Source organism: Prionailurus bengalensis, chromosome X (genome assembly GCF_016509475.1).
Source record: "Prionailurus bengalensis isolate Pbe53 chromosome X, Fcat_Pben_1.1_paternal_pri, whole genome shotgun sequence".
Lineage (NCBI taxonomy): Eukaryota > Metazoa > Chordata > Mammalia > Carnivora > Felidae > Prionailurus > Prionailurus bengalensis.
The window spans coordinates 99,665,209-99,688,040 of record NC_057361.1 but is presented as its reverse complement, the minus strand read 5'-3'; the positions used below and the strand labels follow the sequence as shown (position 1 = coordinate 99,688,040).

Below are 22,832 nucleotides of genomic sequence, written 5' to 3'. Positions count from 1 at the left end.
TGTAGATTGCTTTAGGTAGCATAGACATTTTAACAATGTTTGTTCTGGGGCACCTAGGTGGCTCCGCCGGTTAAGCGTCTGACTCTTGATCTCGGGTCATGTCATGATCTCATGGTTTGTGAGACTGAGACCCATGTCAGGCTCTGTGCTGACAGCCTGGAGCCTGCTTGGGATTCTCCCTCTCCCTCTCTCTTTGCCCTCCCCCTGCTTCTTGGGATTCTCTCTCCCTCTCTCTCTCTCTCTCTCTCTCTCTCTCTCTCTCTGCCCCTCCCCTCCTTGTGTGTGCATTCTCTCTCTCTCAAAATAAATAAACTTAAAAAAAAAAAACATAAGTTCAAAAAAAAACTAAGAAAAAAAAATGTTTGTTCTTCCAATCCATGAGCATGGAATGCTCTTCCATTTCTTTGTGTCCTCTTCAATTTCTTTTACCAGTGTTCTATAATTTTCAGAGTACAGATCTTTTACCCTCTTTGGTTAGCTTTATTCCTAAGCATCTAACTGTTTTTGGTGCAATTGCAAACGGTATCAATTCCTTGATTTCTTTCTCTCCTGCTTCGTTATTGGTGTATAGAAATGCAACCGATTTCTGTACTTTGATTTTATATCCTATGACTTTGCTGAACTCATGTATTAGTTCTAGCAATTTTTTGGTGAAGTCTTTTGGGTTTTCTACATAGAGTATCATGTCATCTGTAAATAGTGAACGCCTCTCTTCTTCCTTGCGAATCTGGATGCCTTTTATTTCTTTTTGTTGTCAGATCACTGAGGCTGACTTCCAATACTGTGTTAAATAGTAATGATGAGAGTGGACATCCTTGTCTTATTCCTGTAAAGTGGTCTTTTCTAAAAGCCTTACAAAGAGAAGCTAGCTCATTTGTATTTTCCTTGGCTTCAGGGGAACAAAAAACATTTAAATAGCGAAGAATAGGGACGCCTGGGTGGCTCAGTCGGTTAAGAGTCCAGGTCTGAATTTTGGCTCAGGTCATGATCTCATGGTTCATGGGTTTGAGCGCCACATCAGGCTCCACACAGAGCCTGCTTGTAATTCTTTCTCCCTCTCTCTCTGACCCTCCCTCCCCCCCACCCTGCTTGCACGCTCACCCTCTCTCTCAAAAATAAACTTTTAAAAAAATAAATAGGGAAGAACATATCAAAGTTTCTGGTATGTCAGATCCAACAGTCAGAAAGGTTCCCTTTTTGCAACAGATTGGGCCATGAAAGAAAGGGAGAAAATAAGGTAAGAAGCAGCAGCAAGAAAAAGGTATACAGGTCTGGCCCAGTCATCTTGGGAAAGCTGTCTCCTTCAGCTGTCGTCTGCTTCAATTCCTGGAAATCTTTATTTCCAGGTCATCAGCTGACATGCAGATCTAGTCAGGGTTTGGTGCTTTCTTTGGATGTGACACATGGGGGGCGGTGCCTGGCTGGCTCAGTCGGAAAAGCATGCAACTCTTGATCTCGGGGTTGTGAGTTCAAGCCCCATATTGGGTGTAGAGATTACTTAAAAAATAAAATCTTTAAAAAAAAAAAAGGTGTGACACATGGATCCAAGAGTCATTTCCTTGGAGTTTGGCAGCAGAAGGGTTGGTTAACAGTACCTGATAGGGGCCTTTCCAACAGGGTTGAAGAGAGTCTTTCTGGAAATGTATTTTCCAATAGGTGAAATCTCTAGGCTGCAAGGCATGATGCTTAAGGTCTTTGTCTCCCAGGGACACACTGTGGAAAGATTGTTCTACTAAAGCATAGTTATTCTCAACAGAAGCAATTAGGCCTTTTCAATACTGAAGTATATCCTCCTTTACCATTTGTGGATCGAAAGAAGCAGGAGCCAAGTACACTGGCCATGATGTGATTATCTCAAAGGGTGAGAGTTTATAAGTTCCAATAGAGATAGACCTGAGATTTAGAAAAACTAATGGCAGTGCTTTTGTCCAGTGTATTTGAAGGGTCTCTACATATTCTTCTTAAGGATGTCATTAATGTGTTTGACTAGCCCTGATGATTAAGGATAGTAAGCACAGTGGAAGTGTTGTAACACTGGCCAAACAGCACAGACCTGTTGAAGCGTTCCCTGGTCACTATGAAGTTCAAGAGGGATCCCCCAGGTAGGGATGATCTTTTCTAGTAGGATTTTAGCCACAAAGTGGCAGTCCAGTGAGAAAACATACAAACCATTACCAAAACATAGTTATATGCATGAGATTGGGAGAAGCTGAATAAAACCCATCTGCCAAACTTTGAGTGGTCCATTGGGCAAATTAAAGTGTCGAGGAACAATGCAGACAGGTTTTCCTGAATCGTATTTCAGGCAGGTGGGGCAAGCAAAGTAGGCATTCTATGGCCTTGCTAATATTTACCCACTAGTATTGGCCCCAAAGGCCTCATAAATGTTTTCATTTTCATCAGAAGACCAATGACTGGATACATGTACAGTAGTCATAATGGAAACTTTAGAGTCTCTGGCAACACTGGATTATTATTTGGCCCAACCCAGAGTTTTCTTTTCTTAATCGAACTAACAGTTATTAGGTTTCCAATATTGATTTTCCTTTCTGGGGCTGACTGTTGGGCATCTCTAGTCAATTTCTGAGATTATCATTTGTGCGGGGGATATCCCTTTGGATCATGACAGAAGTCTGGTTGTTAGTTCCTTTGAGAGCAGTGTTCTTTGTGGAAATATCAATAAGGTGGTTTCCTCCGGCCTGTAAGGAATCCAGTTTGGAATGTGCAGGGATCTTGATACTGGCCAAAGCATCTGGCAAGAGTATGGCACCTAATAATCCCTGAATATTAAGGCCATTTTTAATTTTGTCCCCACTGTACGTGAGGGAGCCTCACTATTTCTATAGCATCCCAAAGTCAGGAGCTACCCCAAAGGCCTACATACTGTTGGTATAGATATTTGCAGTTTTTCCCTTGGCTAAAATGCAGGTCCAAGCAAGAACATATCATTCAACCTGTCGGGCCAAGGTAGCTGAGGGCAAAGCTGCTGCCTTGAGAACTTCAAAAAAAATTGTAATAGCATACCCAACATAGTATTTGCCATTTTCACCTGTTAAATAAGAACTACTGGTAAACCACAAGAAGCTCACTTTATCCAAAGGAGTTTGCTATAAGCCAACACAGGGAGTCATGAGTACTGTCCACAGAGAAGGAAGAATGGTGGCAGGGTTAAGATCATTACCACAAGAGAGTTTGGAATCCAATTTGCACAGTGGTCAGCCAGCCTGAGAAAACCTTGTAATTGGCTTAGTTTGGAGAAACTCAGGATGCCATGAAGTCTAACTGGATCTAAATGTAGTCTTTGTTCTGAACTCAGGTGCCTCAAATATCAAACCAGAGTCTGAGTAAACTGCAGTGTCTCCTGGGAAGCTTTGTGTCCCTTTAAGGCTAACAGCCTGAACTGGTGAAGGCTGTCTTCCTGCAAAGCCACCTGAGAAGGGGAGCAGAGAAGCAAGTCACCTAAGTATTGTAATAAAGCAGAACTTCCAGGTAACTTGATATCAGCTAAATCCACTTTTAAGGTTTGGGAGAAGTAGGAAGGACTTTCAGTAAAACCCTGGGGCATTACTGTACAAATACACTGTTTTCCTTCCCCAAAAGGCAAAGAGATATTGACTGGCCTTATCCACAAAGAAATCAATCACAGTGAAAAATCTGATGGAGCAAATAAAAGACGTTGCAGGGTCATCTGATTCACCTAGTTGGCAATTTTAGTTGTTGCTATCAAATTCTAGAATTACTTCCCCCTTTCAGGAGAAAAAAATTGCAATATGATATTTTTCTACGAAATCTCAGCCCAATAAATGAATAGGGCAGAGGAACTAAGAAGAAGGAGTATCTCTCAAAGGGTCTAAACAAGAAGGAATTGTTTTAAAGATAGGAACCTATTGGGACGCCTGGGTGGCTCAGTCGGTTGAGCATCTGACTTCGGCTCAGGTCATGATATCATGGTTTGAGTTCAAGCGCTGCATCGGGCTCTGTGCTGACAGCTAAGAGCCTGGAGCCTGCTTCAGATTCTGTGTCTTCCCTCTCTTCTGCCTCTCCCCGGCTCACGCTCTGTCTCTCTCTCTCTCTCTCACTCAAAAATAAATAAACATTAAAAAAATTTTTTAAAAAAGACAGGAACCTGTTGAGGTTTATTAGAGACCCCCACTACTTGAAATATTTAAGTACTCTGAGCAGGGGCTGTTTTTTTTTTTTTTTAATTTTTTTTCAATGTTTTTTATTTATTTTTGGGACAGAGAGAGACAGAGCATGAACGGGGGAGGGGCAGAGAGAGAGGGAGACACAGAATCGGAAACAGGCTCCAGGCTCCGAGCCATCAGCCCAGAGCCCGACGCGGGGCTCGAACTCACGGACCGCGAGATCGTGACCTGGCTGAAGTCGGACGCTTAACCGACTGCGCCACCCAGGCGCCCCAGCAGGGGCTGTTTAAACAGTGGGGTTGTGGGCTGCCTGGGTGGTTCATTCAGTTACGCGTCTGACTCTTGGTTTCAGTTCAGGTCATAATCTCACAGTTTGTGAGTTCAAGCCCCACATTGGGCTCTATGCTGACAGCACAGAGCCTGCCTGAGATTCTCTCCCTCCCCCCCACCTCCCTTCCTCCGCCCCTCCCCTGCTTGCTCTCTCTCTCTCTCTCAAAAATAAATAAACAAAAAAAATTTAAACAGTGGAGTTGAGCACTGAGAGTGTACGTCTGGTGTCATAAGGACAGAGAGAGATCATCCCAAATCTGGAGAGTTTTTCCTCCAAGTTGGCGAAGAAGAAGGATTGAGAAAAGCCTCTGCAGTTCTTTTGAGTCCTGTAGTTGGGAGTTTGAAGGGCACTGAAAGGTCAGTTAGAGGGCTGAAGGCACCTGCAACGCTTATGTTTGGAACAATCTTCCTTCCAATGTCCTGTTTGTTTGCAATAATCGCAGAGACCAGGAGAGGGTTGGTTTTGTTTTATGGGCCTCTGTTTGTTGGGAGTTGAAAATTAAGGATTTTAGTGGTCTTCCTTGTAGTTGACTTCTCTAGGGTGTGGGTGGGCCAGTTTGCTAAAATGACTAAATCTGCGTGGACAGTGTCCCATTCCATCCTAGCCCTTTTAACTTACAAGAGGAAAATCCCAGTTCAGCGCTTTAATGAATACAGAGTTGAAGGGTAGCTGAGTGGATTCAACATCCATAGGGAGACCAGAATATTCCTTAATACAGTTTAGAGATGACAGTAATAGTCGTGCACAGGTTCATGGGTTTCTGGGAGCGAGTCTCAATCTTATTCCAATCAACAGTTTTGGGAAAGCCCTAGGGAGCCAGGTAAAGTCATTTAGCAATTTCCCAGCCTGATCATATAAAAAGGCATGGGGTTGATCTCTCATTTAATAAGTTCTAAAGATTTTTCAGGATCATCCCAATTAGCTGTTTTCATCCAGCGTTGGGCCTGGCCTTTACCAACAAGCATGTGAACTAGCTGGTACAAATCTGAGGAACCTGGTTGGTAGGTCTGGATGACTAAATTCCTTGTCAAATCTAAAAGGATCGTCAGTAACTCCAGCAAAATCTTTCACTATGGCTCATAGTTCAGCCTTAGTCCAGGGGACATGGGAAAGACATTAGGGGCTTAGCATCAGGATTGTCCAAGGGTTTAATTTTAAAGGGGCAGGTTCTAATGAGTTCAGAGAAGGGAGAGGGAAGAGGTTCAGAGACAAAGGGGAAGTTCACTGAGAGAAATAGAATGAGGAAGCAGAGGATGTAAAGGAGGTGGGGACAGAGACAAAGAGGACAAAAGGGAAGAAAGAGCCCTCAAAAGGTTTTTTGCATTCTTTCTATTATTTGTTCACCTTGGTTAATTTAAAATGGTTTTTGTAGAAACAAGATTTTAGAGTCTTGGATACTCTTGGAAGCGTCAAGATATTAATTGAAATAGGTGTCCCATTCAGTTTGTTTTATTTTAGAGCTTCGAATTTGGTTCTAAGAAAGTTTGGGAAGAGGTGTGCCTGGGTGGCTCAGTCAGCTAAGCATCCAATTTTGACTCAGGTTCGTGAGCTGGAGCCCCATGTGGGGCTCTGTGCTTACAGTGATGAGCCTGCTCTGGATTCTCTCTGTCTGTCTCTCTCTCTCTTCTGTGGATTCTCTCTGTCTCTATCTCTCTCTCTCTCTCTCTCTCAAAAATAAATATTAAAAAAAAAGTTTGGGAAGATCAAAAGTTCCCCATAACAGCCACTGGAGTCCTAAGTTATTCTGTGTTAACCTGGCCCAATTAGTTAAAAATGCACATGAGGAAGTACCATAGTTTTTAAACATAAAAACTGGCTGGGGTCCCAAAAGGAGGACCCTCCTGAGAAAATTTAGCAGATTGAGATCCCATTACTCAAAAGAAGGTTCAGGAAACAGATTACTCACCAGGAAAGACAACACCTTCTCACACACACACACACACACACACACACACACACACACACAATTTTAACAGATCCAGAATAAAGTCGGAAAGCTCAACCGAAAGCAGGGAGCTCGGATCCGAGAAGAGACTTACCAAACTGAAAGGAAGCAGAGAGTACTAGGCACTCAAGTGGGTACTTCACATGGTTCTGAGGGTCATTAGTTCCTCAGGGGTTCATCTCTTTTGGGTCCCATCTGGGTCACCGTATAATGTTGACCTTAAAAAACAAAAGAGCCAGTTATTTTACCAGCAAAATGACTTTACTCAGATATAGCAGAGGAATTGCACTTCAGGGCAGGAAAACTATGGTTAACAGGCAGATCCGGAAAACAGCAGAGAGGGGCCAGCTTTTACAGGGGAAAGGAGGAAGCTGGGAGGGGCTATTCCACTGCATTCTCACTGACCGGGTTGTTGCTGGACAAGGAGAAAATCTTCCTCCTGCTGGTGTAAGTAAGCTGCTCCCTCTTGGGGAGTGTGAGATAGGCTTCTTCCAGCAACTGGTAATGCATGAGAGCTGCCCCTTCAGGACTTCCTGACTCCATGATAATTTTTTTTCATGTTTATTATTTTGAGAGACAGAGGGCAAGCAGCAGAAGGGTCAGAGAGAAAGGGAGACACAGAACACAAAATAGGCTCCAGGCTCCGAGCTGTCAGCACAGAGGCCGACGCGGGGCTTGAACCCACGAACTGCGAGATGATGACCTAAGCTGAAATCAGACACTTAACCAACTGAGTCACCCAGGTGCCCCCGACTCCATTTTAAATGAAGTTTCCTTTATTTCCACACTTCCCACTTTAAAGTCTCCAAACTTTTTCCAAGTCCTTCCTCCCAATCAAGATGTACCTGTTCATTCCCTCACAACTTCACAAGGTGTCAGTGCTGTAATTCAGGGCTAAGGCACACTAGTATTTTGATGATTTTGTTTCCCATGTGCCCCACATAAGAGTTTCCAGGAATGTATTATAAAGGATATTAAGTCAGCAAATATTGTTTAGGGGCCTAGTGTGAACCTTGCATTGTGCTAGATCCTATAACACTGGACCAAGGACAGAAAATTTGCCACAGTCGGTCTATCCAGCCTACTACCCACTTGCTAACATTATCAACAAAAAAACGTTCTCTGGAAAATGTTCCACAAAGAAGGAACATTCATACAACCTTTCTAGCAGGCAATTTAGCCAACCGTAAAAAAAAACTTTAAAATTTTTACATAAGCTTTGACTCTGTAATTTTACTAAGAATTTATACTAAGGAAGTAATCAGAGATACACACAAAGGTGCAAGTGCAATGATGTGTATTGCGGTAGTATTTATAGTACTGAAAACAATCTAAATATCCAAAATAGAGGACTGGGTAAATAATTCATTCAGTGTCCACATGATAGAATATTGTATATACATTAAAGTACTATTAATACAAGACTCTTGAAAGACAAGAAAAATCTATTGCTGACTGTGAAATTTCTGTTTTAATTTTATGCACAGAAAAAAACTGAAAAGATAAACCTTAAATGTTGAAAAAAATGGTTATCTCAAATTGATAGGATTATCAATGACCTTTTTTGAACTCCATGTTCTAAATTTTCCACAAGAAACAATCTTTTTTAGTTGGAAAAAATGAAAGTTACCTATGTTTTTAATGTTTAATGTTTATTTTTGAGAAAGAGAAAGAATGTGAGCAGGGTGAGGGGCAGGGGGGAGGAGAGGATCCAAAGAGGTTCCTGTATGGACAGCAGAGAGCCTGATGTGGGACTCGAACTCAAGAACCGCGAGATCATAACCTGAGCTGAAGTCAGATGCTTAAACCAACTGAGCCACCCAGGCACCCCTATTTTTTAAATTTGATACTCCTGGAGAAGGACTGTTTGTCTTCTTTATATAACATTAAGGAGTAACAGTATTCCCAGCTTCTCCTGATGTAGCCATTTATAGTTTTGCATTTATAAATGTGTCTAACGCTTTTAATCCTTTGACTTCTGGTTAGTAACTTCCTGTACTATTATTTTCTCAAAATAATTACATTCAAAGAAGATTGCAAGAAGTGTACAGGGAAGTCCCATGCACTGTTTCCTCAGTAGCCCCTAATGTTAGCATCTTATACAACTATAGTGAGCTCCTAATGCTAGCATCTTACGTAACTATAGTGCAATATCAAAATCAAGAAATTGGGGCGCCTGGGTGGCTCAGTTGGTTGAGTGTCCAACTCTTGATTTCAGCTCAGGTCATGATCCAAGGGTAGTGGGATCAAGCCCTGCATCAGGCTCCATGCTGAGCACTGAGCCTCTCTTTCTCTCCCTTTACCCCTCACCCCTGCTCACATGCTCTCTCTCTCTCTCTCTCTAAACTAAAAAAAAAAAAAAAAACTTTTAATTAAAAAAAAAAAACAAGAGAGGTGCTTGGGTAGGTTAAATGTCTGACTTCGGCTCAGGTTATGACCTCCTGGTTCATGAGTTCAAGCCCTGCATCCAGCTCTGTGCTGACAGCTCAGAGCCTGGAGCCTGCTTCAGATTCTGTGTCTCCCTCTCTCTATGCCCCTCCCCTGCTCACACTCTGTCTCTCTCTCTCTCTCTCTCTCTCTCTCTCTGAAAAATAAACGTTTAAAAAAATTTTTAAATCTCCTAATGGCAAAAGCCATAAATTTTTAAAAACAAATAAATAAATAAGAAATTGACATTGGTATGATCCTCCTTGCTTATTCAGATTTTACCAGTTATAAATGTACTCATTTATGTCTGAGTGTATGGGGCAGTGGGTGTTTAATTCTATATAATTCTATCATACATATAGCCTTGCATAACCACCACCACAATCAAGATAAAGAACATTTTCATCACAACAAGGATCCCTCGTGTTACCCTTTTATAGCCGCACTTACCTCCCTCCCTCTCCAATTCCCCAACCCTTAGCAACCATTAAATATCCATCACTATAATTCTGTCACTTCAAGAATGTTATGCAAATAGAATCACACAAGTTATAACCTTTTCAAATTAGCCTTTTTCACTCAGAATAACTGTCTAGAGATTCATCCAGGTTGTCACAAGTGTCAATAGTTTGTTCCTTTTTCTTGTTAAGTAGTATTTCTAGGTATGGATATACTAGTTTGTGTGACCATTCATTCATGGAAGGGCATCTGGGCCGTATTCCAGTTTTGAGCTATTACAAATAAAATTTCTATGGACATTCACATTTTACTATTTTTTTTTAATTTTTAATTTATGTCATCCAAAAACCCAAGAAAGCCTCCTCCTCCTATATACCAGGACTTGTTGAATGAATCTATGTTTGCCTTACTAATACTGGCACAGTTTTGTGAGAAAAAAAGCTAGATTAAGAAAAGACCAAGGAGGGGCAGCAGGATGGCTCAAGTCAGTTAAGTGTCTGAATTTGGCTCAGGTCATAATCTCCCAGTTTGTGAGTTCAAGCCCCACATAGGGCCCTGTGCTGACAGCACAGAGCCCGCTTAAGATCCTGTCTCCCTCTCTCTGTGTCCCTCCCCTGCCCACACTCTGGCTCTCTCAAAAACAAAAATAAACATTTAAAAAAGAAAGAAAGATGGGGCGCCTGGGTGGCTCAGTCGGTTAAGCATTGGACTTCGGCTCAGGTCGTGTTCTTACGGTTCGTGGTTCAAGCCCCACACGGGGCTCTGTGCTGACAGCTCGGAGCCTGGAGCCTGCTTCTGATTCTGTGTCTCCCTCTCTCTCTGGCCCTCCCCCACTCACTCTGTCTCTCAAAAATAAATAAACATTAAAAAATTTTTTAAAAGAAAGGAAAGAATATGGAGTTATACCATATTTTCTCTGTGAATTATACATTTTAATGTATTTGTCTCTGCCCCTTGACTATGAACTACATGGAGGCAGGGATCATGACTAAATTGCCTCTCCTAGCGCAGGGCATAGGACCTAGCATAGACTAGGTGTTTAGAAAATGTTAGGATGTCTTGGGGAGGGTGAGGCTCAAGGATAGATGTTTGTAACAAACTCCACAGGGATGCCTGGGTGGCTCAGTCAGTTGAGCGTCCAACTTCGGCTCAGGTCATGATCTCGTGGTCTGTGAGTTCAAGCCCCACGTCGGGCTCTGTGCTGACAGCTCAGAGCCTGGAGCCTGCTTCGGATTCTGTGTCTCCCTCTCTCTCTGCCCCTCCCCTGCTCGTGTTCTGTCTCTCTATCAAAAATAAATAAACATTAAAAAAATTTATAACAAACTCCACAGATTATACTAGGTAGTCAGGATTAAGAACTACTATTTAGCTGAATAAACAAAAATGGAGAGGGGAAGAAGGAAAGCTCATGATAGAAGAGAGCAGACTCAGGCTGGCAAGGGGACTTAGGTGCAGGACAGGGGTACTGACCTTCCATTATCTTTCTCCACCTTACAGAAAGTTCTGTGTCCAGATTAACCTCTAGACTGCATGGTAGGGAATCAGTAATTTCCACCACTATGTTTGAGAAGTGCTATTGCTGAATCCCTATGTCTGACTGGGCCAGAGAAGACAGCTTTCATCTGCTCTGTGAGGTTTTACCTATTTGAAAGGCTGCTCCACACATCTTTGGAGCCACAGACACCTTGAAGAGTTTGATGGAAAAAGCATTTGGTGATATGAATTACCTAGAGGTGCTTATATGTTTAGATGGCATAATTATGTTTGGCAGAGCTCTGGAGAACAATGGCTCCTTATATTACTGAATCACCTGGGAAACAGCCTAAAACTGTCCCTTGACAAATGCCAGGCCTGCCAGACCTCAATAAAATACAGTGGACATATAAAATCACAAGAAGGGATGGGCAGACTCTAGAAATATCACTGGTCAGGTCCCAACATTTTAAAACATTAAGGGGATTCAGCAGACACTACAGGAGCTGGCTGAAGGATTGTTCAAAGATTGCAAAACCCCTCAATGAGTTTGCTCAGGGTGATCAGATCAGAACTGGAGCACACCTGAGTTGAAGAGGGAGAGGAAGGCAGGTCAAAATACCGGGGCCTGGCAGTCGGGAAGATCTGTGCTTGGGGCACAACTATGTTGCATATCAAAATAAAGCTGCCCTTGTAGGAGATGGGAAACAACCCACCCCCCACCCCCACCAAAATAAACAAAGCAGTTTTCACCCAAACTGCTCTCATGAGCCCTTCCTCTTGAGCTTTTGGAGATCGGGAGGCTGCCTCACTCAGAGTTCTGTTTTAGCACATGTTGTCTTCCACCACCGAGACCTTTTATAAATTGATGCCAGTTTTGAAGACTTCAGATCTGTGCTATGTCATAAAGACCCAGAGGTGAGGATAACCATCACATTTGCCAAGCAAGGTCTGACAGCTCATGAGACTTGGGATCCAATTTTGAAAATTGAGTTTGTAGCACAAAGTGAACAATTACAGACAACACCCTCGGGTACCTGGTGTCCTGGAAGGCAGAGCTTTGGAGCTGAAGGCAGGCCTAGGCGAATTGTTTGAGGAAAGGGCATTTCCTTTATGGGAGAGAGTTGAACTAATAGCGAAGTGGGGAGAGTGGGGAGGAAGGAGTAAAGCAAGTACAAGCTCGGTCTCTGGGAGTGAGAGGACACCTGCAAAATGCTTTCCCTAAGCTGGCTTGGAGCCAAGTCAGCTCTAACTCAAGAAGGTGAGCCCTGCTTCACTTTTCTTACAGGCCCTCAAAATGCTTATTTTGGCCTCCACCTGCCCTACTGAGGGCTGCAGTTTAAAATCTCATAGTGGAAGGGCACCTAGGTGGCTCAGTCAGTTAAGCATCCGACTTTGGCTCAGGTCATGATCTCACAGTTTCTGAGTTCAAGCCCCAAGTCGGGCTTGCTGCTGTCAGCACAGAGCCCATTGCAGATATCCTCTCCCGCCCTCTTTCTCTGCCCACCCCTGACTCTCGCTCTGTCTCTCAAAAATAAATAAACATAAAAAAACTCATATTGGAACGTTGTAAGGGTATGACCCAGAGGTCCCTCTTCTCCTCCAAGCTGAGAACTGGCATGATCCCAGTGTATGCCCTGGGGTCTACCTTTCTTGAAGAAAAAGGGACCATGGCAGCCCAGGTGCTGACAACCACATTTTACATCAACAAAATAGCTGAAAACGATAGTAGTGTTGCCAAAAGCAGGACTGGTGAAAGCCAGAAAGAGCACAACTGATGTAGTATTAATGCAGTGGGCCCTCAGTGGCAACTTTGAGTATGGCCCTGAAGAAGAGGCCAGTAGATTATCATTATTCCTATAATTTGGGTTGATTACTGTACATTTTCATCCAAAAGAAGACAGTTTTGGGGGCACCTGGGTGGTTCAGTCGGTTAAGCATTCAACTCTTGGTTTTGGCTCAGGTCATGATCTCACAGTTCGTGAGTTCGAGCCCTGTCAGGCTCTGTGTTGGCGGCTTGGAGCCTGGAGCCTGCTTCAGATTCTGTGTCTCCCTTTCTCTCTGCCCCTCCCCTATGCACACTGTCTCTGTCTCTCTCAAAATAAACAAACTTTTTTTAAAAAGACAGTTTTGGAAAGTGGGGGGGAAAAGCCCTGAAGCCTTACAGGCTCAGGGTTGGATCCTGGTTCTACGACTATCTATGCGAGCTTGGGCAGGCCAGTGTCCTCTGTAACATGAAACACTCTAAATCACCATCAATAGTCACTGCACAGGCAGTGGCAGATGCAGCCTTTGTGGGGCCTAAAGCTTATGCCGTTTCGTTTAAGTTTTTTTTTTTAATTTTTTTTTTCAACATTTATTTATTTTTGGGACAGAGAGAGACAGAGCATGAACGGGGGAGGGGCAGAGAGAGAGGGAGACACAGAATCGGAAGCAGGCTCCAGGCTCCGAGCCATCAGCCCAGAGCCCGACGCGGGGCTCGAACTCACGGACCGCAAGATCGTGACCTGGCTGAAGTCGGACGCTTAACCGACTGCGCCACCCAGGTGCCCCTCGTTTAAGTTTTTAAAAAGTGTAAAATGAGGTATAATCCTGAACATTTACTTAGAACGAAACATTAAATGACAAGAAATTACAAGTTTTAAAAACTGACAAAACCCACAAACATGACAAAATTTTTACAAACACTATATTTTTCATTGTATTAACTGGTACAACTCCTTGCTACCTTTTCTATATCCTTTCCCTGCATATCTTTTGATTACCTCTTCATCAGATATCACTTTTGGACTATAATGTCTATAAAGAGAAGAGGGAAACAATTTAGTTTTTCCTAAGACTTTAGAAAAGTTTCTTTCGGCTTCCCAACCCATCAATGATTAATGTCATGTAGATATTCTGGATTGTTGTCAAATTTGGGGAAACCTCTATCAAACCTCTATCATTTCTTTTATATGTAAACTGTGATTTTAGGCTATGTCAAGTTTTTTTACGTAATGACTAATCTTTTTAAATTTTTTTAATGTTTGAGAGAGAGAGATGTGTGAGTATGAGTGTGGGGGTAGGGGCTGAGAGAGAGAGAGAGAGAGAGAGAGAGAGAGGAGAGAGGAGAGAAAATCCCAAGCAGACTCTGAGGCTCTGCACTGTCAGCTCACAGCCCGATTGAGCCCTGAACTCAATCCCACAAACCGTGAGATCATGACCTGAGCCAAAACCACGGTAGACACTACCAACTGAGCCACCCAGGCACTCATGTAATGACTAATTTTAAATAAACTTTAGACTTACTGCTTTAAGAATATTCCCATAGGGGCGCCTGGGTGGCGCAGTGGGTTAAGCGTCTGCGGCCGACTTCAGCCAGGTCACGATCTCGCGGTCTGTGAGTTTGAGCCCCGCATCGGGTTCTGGGCTGACAGCTCAGAGCCTGGAGCCTGCTTCCGATTCTGTGTCTCCCTCTCTCTCTGCCGCTCCCCCGTTCATGCTCTGTCTCTCTCTGTCCCAAAAATAAATAATAAATGTTGAAAAAAAAATTAAAAAAAAAAACACTCCTTTAAGAAAAAAAAAAAAAAAGAATATTCCCATAAGTCATTTCTACACTGGTACAGCCACCAATAACTTAACTATATGCCAAGATGATAGCAAACCACATAAATATATCCTTCTAACCCCAAATAAATATATCTGAAATTCAATTTATCTTTTGTTGTATCCCCAAAAGAATAGCTCCAGTAAAGACAGAACTCTCCCTAGAAAGCAAACAAAGGCAGAAAATATAAAAACAGCAAAAGTGTTTTCTGGGTTGGAAGAAGATAGACAATACTCATTTTTAATATATATATCTTGTGTCTTCACAAGTAGATTTAAAGTTAATAAAAGTAGTCCCCTCCCATATACATTTTTTTAATGTTTATTTATTTTTGAGAGAGAGAGAGAGAGAGCATGAGCGGAGGAGGGGCAGAGAAAGAGGGATACAGAGCATCCGAAGCAGATTCTGTGCTGACAGCAGAGAGCCCAAATCAGGGCTCAAACTCACCAACCACAAGATCATGACCTGAGCCCATGACCTGAACTGAAGTCAGATGCTTAGCCAACTGAACCACCCAGGCACCGCCCCCCATACACATTTAAAGTAGTCTAGTATTGTGAACTCCATTGATACAATTTGAAAAACCATGCCCAGGAAGAATGAAGCCTCAGAGGAAACCTGATGGAGTTAATATAAGGCAGGAAAGGCTTCACCACCACTGAATTCTAAGCCTGTTCTGTGGCAAAAGACTTTCTAAAGGAGGGCAGCAAAGACAGAAATCCTAAGGAAAAGATGGGACAGATTTCACCATATTAAACTGAAAAACATCTGCAAGGTTAAAGCAAACAAAATCAAGCATTAAAAAAAAACTAGGAGGGGCGTCTGGGTGGCTTAGTTGGTTAAGCATCCAACTTCAGCTCAGGTCATGATCTCACAGTTCTTGAGTTCGAGCCCTGCATCCGGCTCTGCGCGACAGTTCGGAGCCTGGAGCCTGCTTCGGGTTCTGGGTCTCCCGCTCTCTCCATGCCCCTCCCCCACTCTTGCTTGCTCCCGCTCTCTCTCTCTCTTTCTCTCAAAAATAAAACATTTTTAAAAATTAAAAAAGGGGCGCCTGGGTGGCGCAGTCGGTTAAGCGTCCGACTTCAGCCAGGTCACGATCTCGCGGTCCGTGAGTTCGAGCCCCGCGTCAGGCTCTGGGCTGATGGCTCGGAGCCTGGAGCCTGTTTCCGATTCTGTGTCTCCCTCTCTCTCTCTGCCCCTCCCCCGTTCATGCTCTGTCTCTCTCTGTCCCAAAAATAAATAAAAAAAGAAAAAAAAAAGAAAAAAAAAATTTAAAAAAAAACTAGAGAAAACAGTACTTGTTATTCATATTACAAAGGATAGCCCAATACAGAAATCAATTAAAAATTTTAAAGCAATGAGGAATCCAAGAAGAGAACCATCAAAGAACATGAAGGGGCCATTTACCAAGAAAGAAATACAAAAAGGCAAAAATTGAAACTGGCAAGGAGTTAGGGAAACCAAGCCATCTCACCCTGTGGTTGGGAATGTAAATTAGTTCATCTTTATATAGAGGGCTATTTGACAATATAAAAATAACATAAACATTTATAAGGAGCTTGCTCTTTACTAAGTACTCTGTGAAGTGCTTTGCACCGATTAATTTATTCCATCCTCACTCAGCTTTACTGATATTCAGTGTGCATCATTTGTAATAATGAAGAACTCAACACTCCTCAGACACCCAACAATAGGGTTTGGTTAAATAGAACCTCTATACAATAGGATTGAAATGAGCTATACTTACTACATGGAAAACTCTCTAAAATATGGTTAAGTGTTAAAAAAGGCTACAAGGGCACGTGGGTGGCTCAGTTGGTTAAGCATCTGACTTCCACTCAGGTCATGATCTCGTGGTTTTTGGGTTCGAGCCTCACATCAGGCTCTGTGCTGACAGCTCAGAGCCTGCAGCCTGCTTCAGATTCTGGGTCTCCCTCTCTCTCTGCCCCTCCCCTGCTTGTGCTCTGTCTCTCTCTCAAAAATAAATAAACATTTAAAACAATTTTTTTAAAGGCTGCAGAAAAGAATGTATACCATTTCCATAGTATAAAAATCATATAAATACATGTCTATATATAGATACATAAATATTATATAGATATATAGAGATAGAGAAAAATCTCTGGGATATATATCAAAATGAAAACAACAGTTACTTCCAGGTGGTGGGATTTTAGATTATCTTGATTTTCTGCTTTATAGTTTTCCATTAATGCCTTCTGAATTTTTGCTATCACTGCTCCCGGGCAGCAGGAGTAAGGTCAGCTTGATGGGCATACAACCGATGCTGTCACACAGAGCCCCATGCTTACAAGAGCCCATGTTTAGTTTAATACTCTATTGTCACTATTTTGAAATTCTGAATAATTCATGAATAAGGGGTCCTACATTTTCATTTTGCGCTGGGTCCTGCAAATTATGTAGCTGATCCTGTCAGGAGCGTACCTTGCCTCTTCAGCTGTCACCCTGAAATGTGTTGTTCTGCGACCATCACCACCATAAGAACTTGCTATTTTCATTTTCCTTCCTTCAGATAGAAAGGTAAACCTCTTGACAAGGAGTCATTTGACTCATTTTTTCACTGTCAGCAGGCTGATCAACCCTCTCCCTAGAAGAAGAAGGAAAGTCTCTGAGGACCAACTATTTTTCTTCCCTATTCAATGTTAGCTTTACACTCTCTCCCAGTGCCAGCTCCAACAGAATGGATTACGGGTGTCCCTTAGAGTCTCCGCCTATACCTTCCAAAATGCCAGTCCTAGCAGGCGGTAAGATCTGGTCTCCTGAGTAACACAATCAATCCCAGTAACTACTCTAGTGTCAAACACACGTGTACGTTACCTATAATAAAAGGTCTTTAGGTCATTCAGTAATGGGGCCATGGCCATGAGATTTCCTTATAGCTTATTCCCATCAGCTATGCTTTTTATTGTCAAGAACACTTTCATATAATCTTCCACTTGGAGATTTCACTGTGCATTCCTCCCTTTGGATCTTTTATAAAGATTTGTTTTTTGAAAAACTAGCCACTCCCCATCCCTAAGAAATCATGCTTTTGAAATGTCAAAATAATATCCCTAACCACCTTTATCTCTACCTTTGTTTCCTATTTCTAAGGCAGTATCTACTCAGAGGAAAGAGGGTCACGGTCCTATAGCAACTGAATTCCCTAAAAAACAGTGGTTGGGATATCTTACCAAAAGTTTCATGAGGTCAATTTATATTTTATCCACCTAATATTTTATCTGCATGCTATTTAATCCTTCAAATAAATCCAGTTCACTAGATAAGCATTATAGAAATCATATCTCCCCTAGGGAATTCTTTTGGTCCAAATATCTTCTACTAGCTTTTCTGACATGACAGTCAAAATTCCCAGTTCTTGAGTGACCTCTATTGTCCCACACTTGTCACAGAAACAAAAACCTTCTACTTTTGGGTATTTTTGAATATACCCAAAAGGATAGAGAACAATGCAATTAAGTTGCAGGTATCTGTTACTCAGCTGCAGCGATTACATTCTGCCAATCTCAGTCATCATTCTTTAATTTTGTTTCTTGATTTAGAGGAGATTTTGAGCATTAGGTTCTCACTAGGAATACAGCCAAATTCATATTCTCACTTGAAATAAAGCTGTCACCTCAGCAGCAGTTGTCTAGTTAAGATCTAAAAGCATCCCCATTCCCAGATTCCTCATCTCTAACCAACCTGCTTCCCCGGCTACCCCCACCTCTGAGCTGCAACCAGCACCTCTCCCAGCTGACTGATCTAATCCTTTCCACAGGACAGGAGGACTCTGAGAACACGTTTGTTCAGCACACTACACGACAGGCAAAACTGCCTTCTGACCCGTGTCCCAAGGCAATTCCATTTCACTCCTCTACCTTCTGGGAAGGTGAACAAATGACAGCATTCATAAAAAATTCTTTTTTTTTTATCTTTTATTCAAAGATCAATTTAAAAGCATGCCTGGGGTCTATGCACGTGGAAGTGGGTATGAAGCAAAGAAGGCAAGAGCAAGGCTCAGAGGGAATAAGATGGAGAATGAAGTTATGGGTCACAGGAAAGGAAGTGGTAGTTCTAGGCTGCCTCTGGCACTTGATCTCCTTTCATCTTTCCAACAACTTCAGGTATGTGAATTCCCATTTTACATATGAGGACAGTGAGGGAACTCAAACCTCAGAAGTCCTGTGGCTCAAGGTACCCAGGCTGTGAATGTTGGAGGAGGAATTGAATCTTATCGGACTCCAAAGCTGTGCTCTATCTACCTAAGTGGTAGGGTTGGGAGCACTGGGCACGGGCACAGGACATTTGTTGAGGTCCCCAGGACAAACCCTTCTGAGGCCTTAGCCTGCAAACAAATGCCACTTTGTAATTAGACTTTCTCTCTTCCTCAGCAGATGGTCCCCTAAATTAGTTGAAGCCTGTGGGCCTTAAATATAAAATAAGCGGATGCATCTTGATTATAATATGGCACTTTGGTTTTAGTTGCAAGTGTTATGCTTAAAATGTAAGAATGTGATTGACTTATAGCATTTTCTTTTTAAAGGATAAAAGTTCTTTGTGCTTGATCAGCCCAGCCCCGGATGCCCAGCTGCTCTCCATTACAGACAGAATGACACCCAGCCAGGCTGCCAAAAACAAGAGTTCTGCAGCCATTTTCCTCGGTTGGGCCTGGGTTACGTGACCCTCACCCAATCCATACTGCTGAGGTGACACCTCTGAGACCCAGTGGAGGCAGTTCGTGCTCTTCCTCCCTTCGCCAGACTAGGCAAGATGTGTTTCCTCAAGAAGCCCCCCACTTGCTGGAATATTCTCCACCCAGCTCTTCTTTGCCGCCAGCATTTACTTGCCCCTGCCTGGCTCTAGAAGCTGATCTATCTAAACCAGACATTCTCCCTTTTCTTCCCCACTGAGCTGGGGGGGAAAGAGGCAGCTTTGAGACCTGCTTCTCTTTTACTCACACTTAGTATGCCTGTTTTGTCTGTATGTAAAGGCCCCCTCACCTACAGCTAGGAAAAATCCTGCTCTTATATCTAATTTTGGAAGTGAGAAATCAGTCTTTATGCAGAGACACACACTTCCTCCACAAAGCATGGCAGCTGGGGGTGGAGTGGAGGCAGCAGTGAGGTTGCAGGATCCAGGTGGGATAGGGAAGAAGGCAATGCTGAAAGAGAGAGAGGGACAGTCTTCTCAGGGAAGAGAGACGTCATCATAGGGTTAAGCAGGCAGCAAGGAAGGTGAATTCACAAGTCAGGAAAAAGAGAGAAGGGACTGAGCACCAAGCACTATGCTAGATGCTTTACATATACCAAGTGAGGAGGGACTGGAAATGAGAAATGTATTAATGCTATGACACCATTCAGTCAAGAAGTAATGAAGGACTTAGTAGAATAGTAGCAGTTTGAATGGAAAAGAAAGGATAGAAACAGGATTCACTGTGAAGGGAGTTTCAGCCTAACTTACCAATTGGTTGGATGCAGAGGTCAGGGAGGAGGAAACCAAGAGACCTTTAGGTTTTCATAATAAGTGACTGGGAAGATAGGTGACATTAATAGGAATATGACTGTCAGGAGATGGATATGTAGGCAAGGTTGATCAATTTGGTTTGGGACCTATTTAATCGTTCAAATGTTTTATAATTAAAATTTTCAAACATAGACAAAAACTGAGAGAATAGGGGATTAAAGCCCTATACCCATTACCCAGCTCAACGATTATCAACTCACGGCCAATCTCGTTTCATCAGGAGCCTTACCTAGTCCTCCTTTCCCCTTTCCCCAACTGGATTATTTCAAAGTAAATCCCATAAATACGATACCATCCATAAACACTTCAGTATCTATTTCTAAAAGATACTCTTCACATAGCCACATACAATTATCTTAACTAAAATATTAACATTAAGCCTTTAATGCCATCAAATACTTAATGTCATCAGTAAGTATTCAAATTTCCTCATGTCCTCCTTGTTTATTTATAGTTGATTGGTTAAAAGCAGGACCAGATAAACAGATCAACTGAATGCAAGATTCTGTCTAAAACAGCCATATGGAGATATCAAGCAGGCAACCGAAATTTGGGGTCCAAAACTCAATGAAGAGGTAAAGGCCAGGAATACAGATTTAGAAATCATCTTCCCCGAGTGAATGATATTTGAATAAATGAAACTACTAAGTAGATATCATAAGGGGAGAATACAGCAATAAAAATGCCCCAAGGATAGAACCTTGACGAACAACTACATTCAGGAAGAAAAGAAAGAGACCCCTGGGATGGGGATGGGAAGGAGCAGTTTGAGAAACAGATGAAAAGTTGAAAAGGAAAACAAGATAGCAGATGTCACTGGAGCCAAGAAATGAAAACGCTGCACAGAGGGAGGACCACACAGTTTTACTCAATGTTTTCCATCAAAAGAGTCTTGGGCTAAGACTCGGTCCCTGCTCTATTGTATGACTTTCTAGCTGTGTTACACATTAAGCAAATCATATCCGTAAACCCAAAATTCTTCAGATGTAAAAAATGGATAACACCAGTCCTTCCAATTAAAAGGCTGCTATGAAGGGGCGCCTGGGTGGCTCAGTCAGTTAAGCATCTGATTTTGGCTCAGGTCATGATCTCATGGTCCATGGATTTAGGCCCTACATCGGGCTACGTGCTGACAGCTCTGAACCTGGAGCCTGTTTCAGATTCTGTGTCTCCCTCTCTCTCTGCCCCTCCCCCACTCACACTCTGTGTCTGTCTCTCTCTCAAAAATAAACATTTTTTTAAAAGTTTAAAAAATAAACAAGTAAAAGGCTGCTATGAGGATCAAATGAGAATGGATATATGTGAAGAAGGCCTTTGTTGACAGCAAAGCATTGGACAAATATGAGACACTATTCATTCAATAAATCTTTACTGTTTTTATTAATGTGAAAATAAGACCTAACTGTTGAATGGAGGATTTAAAGTTTCTAATATTAAAAAAATGCCGAATTTTAAAGTACATAACTCTTCAAGAGTCTCATAAGGGCTAGCTTTCATGAGCATCTACTTTGTGTGCTGGGCCCTGTTCTAAATCCTCCACATACCTTAACTCATTTGATCATCACAAACTCTTATGACATAGGTACTACAATGTGCCTTGGTTTACAGATGAGGAAGCTAAGGCTGAGAGGAGCAAACTAACTTGCCCTAGGTCACACAGCCAGAAAGCAGCTGACCCAAAGCTCAAGCCAAGTCTTTCTCCTATGCATGATTCAGGACTGACCTCTTAATCACCACACCAAAGTTCCTCTTAAAAATATGCCTTGAAGGGCACCTGCCTGGCTCAGTTGGTGGAACCTGCAACTCTTGATCTCTGGGTGGTGAGTTCAAGCCCCAAGTTGGGATTAGGAGCTTACTTTTAAAAAAAGTTAAAAAATAACAATCAGTGGAAAAAATATGCCTTGGAAAATTAGAAGATCGCCATATTATGACCCTAATGAATTGCAGATCTAGGCATTGGGCATCAATGCAGCTATCATCACAGAGAAAACCAGACATTACATGGCTCCTGAAGTTAATTTTGTCCCCCACCCCACCCCAAACTGAACCTTAATCAAACAAAGCTTTTAGATTAGGGTTATGGTTGCCAGATAAAATTCAGGAAGCCCAGTTAAAATCACATTTTAGTTAAACGACAAATAATTTTCTTAGTGTAAGCATGTCCTATGCAATATTTGGTATGTCCCACGCATTGTATTTGGGACATACTTTTACTAGAAAGTATTCATTATTCATCTGAAATTCACTCTTAACTGGGTGCCCTGTATTTTTATTTGCTAAATCTGACAATCCTACTTTAGATCTAACTACCCATTTATAAGAAGCACAAAAAACAGAGAAACATATTAATTTGAACACTAGATGTTTGATTATATTAAGGAATTAATTTTTCAGTTGTCTAGTTGCATTGTGGGTTTTTTTTTTAAAGAAGCTCTTACCTCTTACAGACACACATTGAAATGTTTTTGGGTGAAATTATATGATGTCCTGAAGGTCCTTCATAACAATCTGGAAAGGAGAGAAATAGAAGGGGTATAGATTCAACAAGACTGGCTTTGAACTCATGACATTGAAGCTTCCTTAAAAAGTACAATTGACTTCAGGGGCACCTGGAAGGCTCAGTCGGTGGAGCATACTACTCTTGCTTCTGAGTTTGAGCCCCATGTTGGGCGTAGAGATTACTTAAAAACAAAATATTAAAAAAAAAACTACATGTGGTTTCATTACACTCTTCTATTTCTGAATGTGTTTGAAATTTCCCTTAATAAAAGTTTTTAAAAGAAACAATACTTAGCACAGTGACTGACATACTGTTAATATGTATCTGTTGGCAGGTGAATCATTTGTGTTTTTTTTTTAAGAAAATTCTCAGATGGCCATCAAGTGGAAAAACATTTTGGAAATGAAATTACAAGCATGAATATGCCTGAAAACACAAAT

At 42.1% G+C, this 22,832-nt stretch overlaps 1 long non-coding RNA gene across 1 annotated transcript in view; it reads right to left on the bottom strand.

Moving 5' to 3' along the window:
- The window catches only part of LOC122477756, a 164,870-nt gene that overhangs the window by 138,578 nt on the left and 3,460 nt on the right, over positions 1 to 22,832 (bottom strand). Inside the window, exons 2-3 of the long non-coding RNA XR_006295758.1 lie at positions 22,331 to 22,400; positions 6,516 to 6,639 (exon numbers count right to left, since the gene is read on the bottom strand). This is a non-coding gene — a long non-coding RNA (uncharacterized LOC122477756). The remainder of the gene's footprint in view (positions 1 to 6,515; positions 6,640 to 22,330; positions 22,401 to 22,832) is intronic.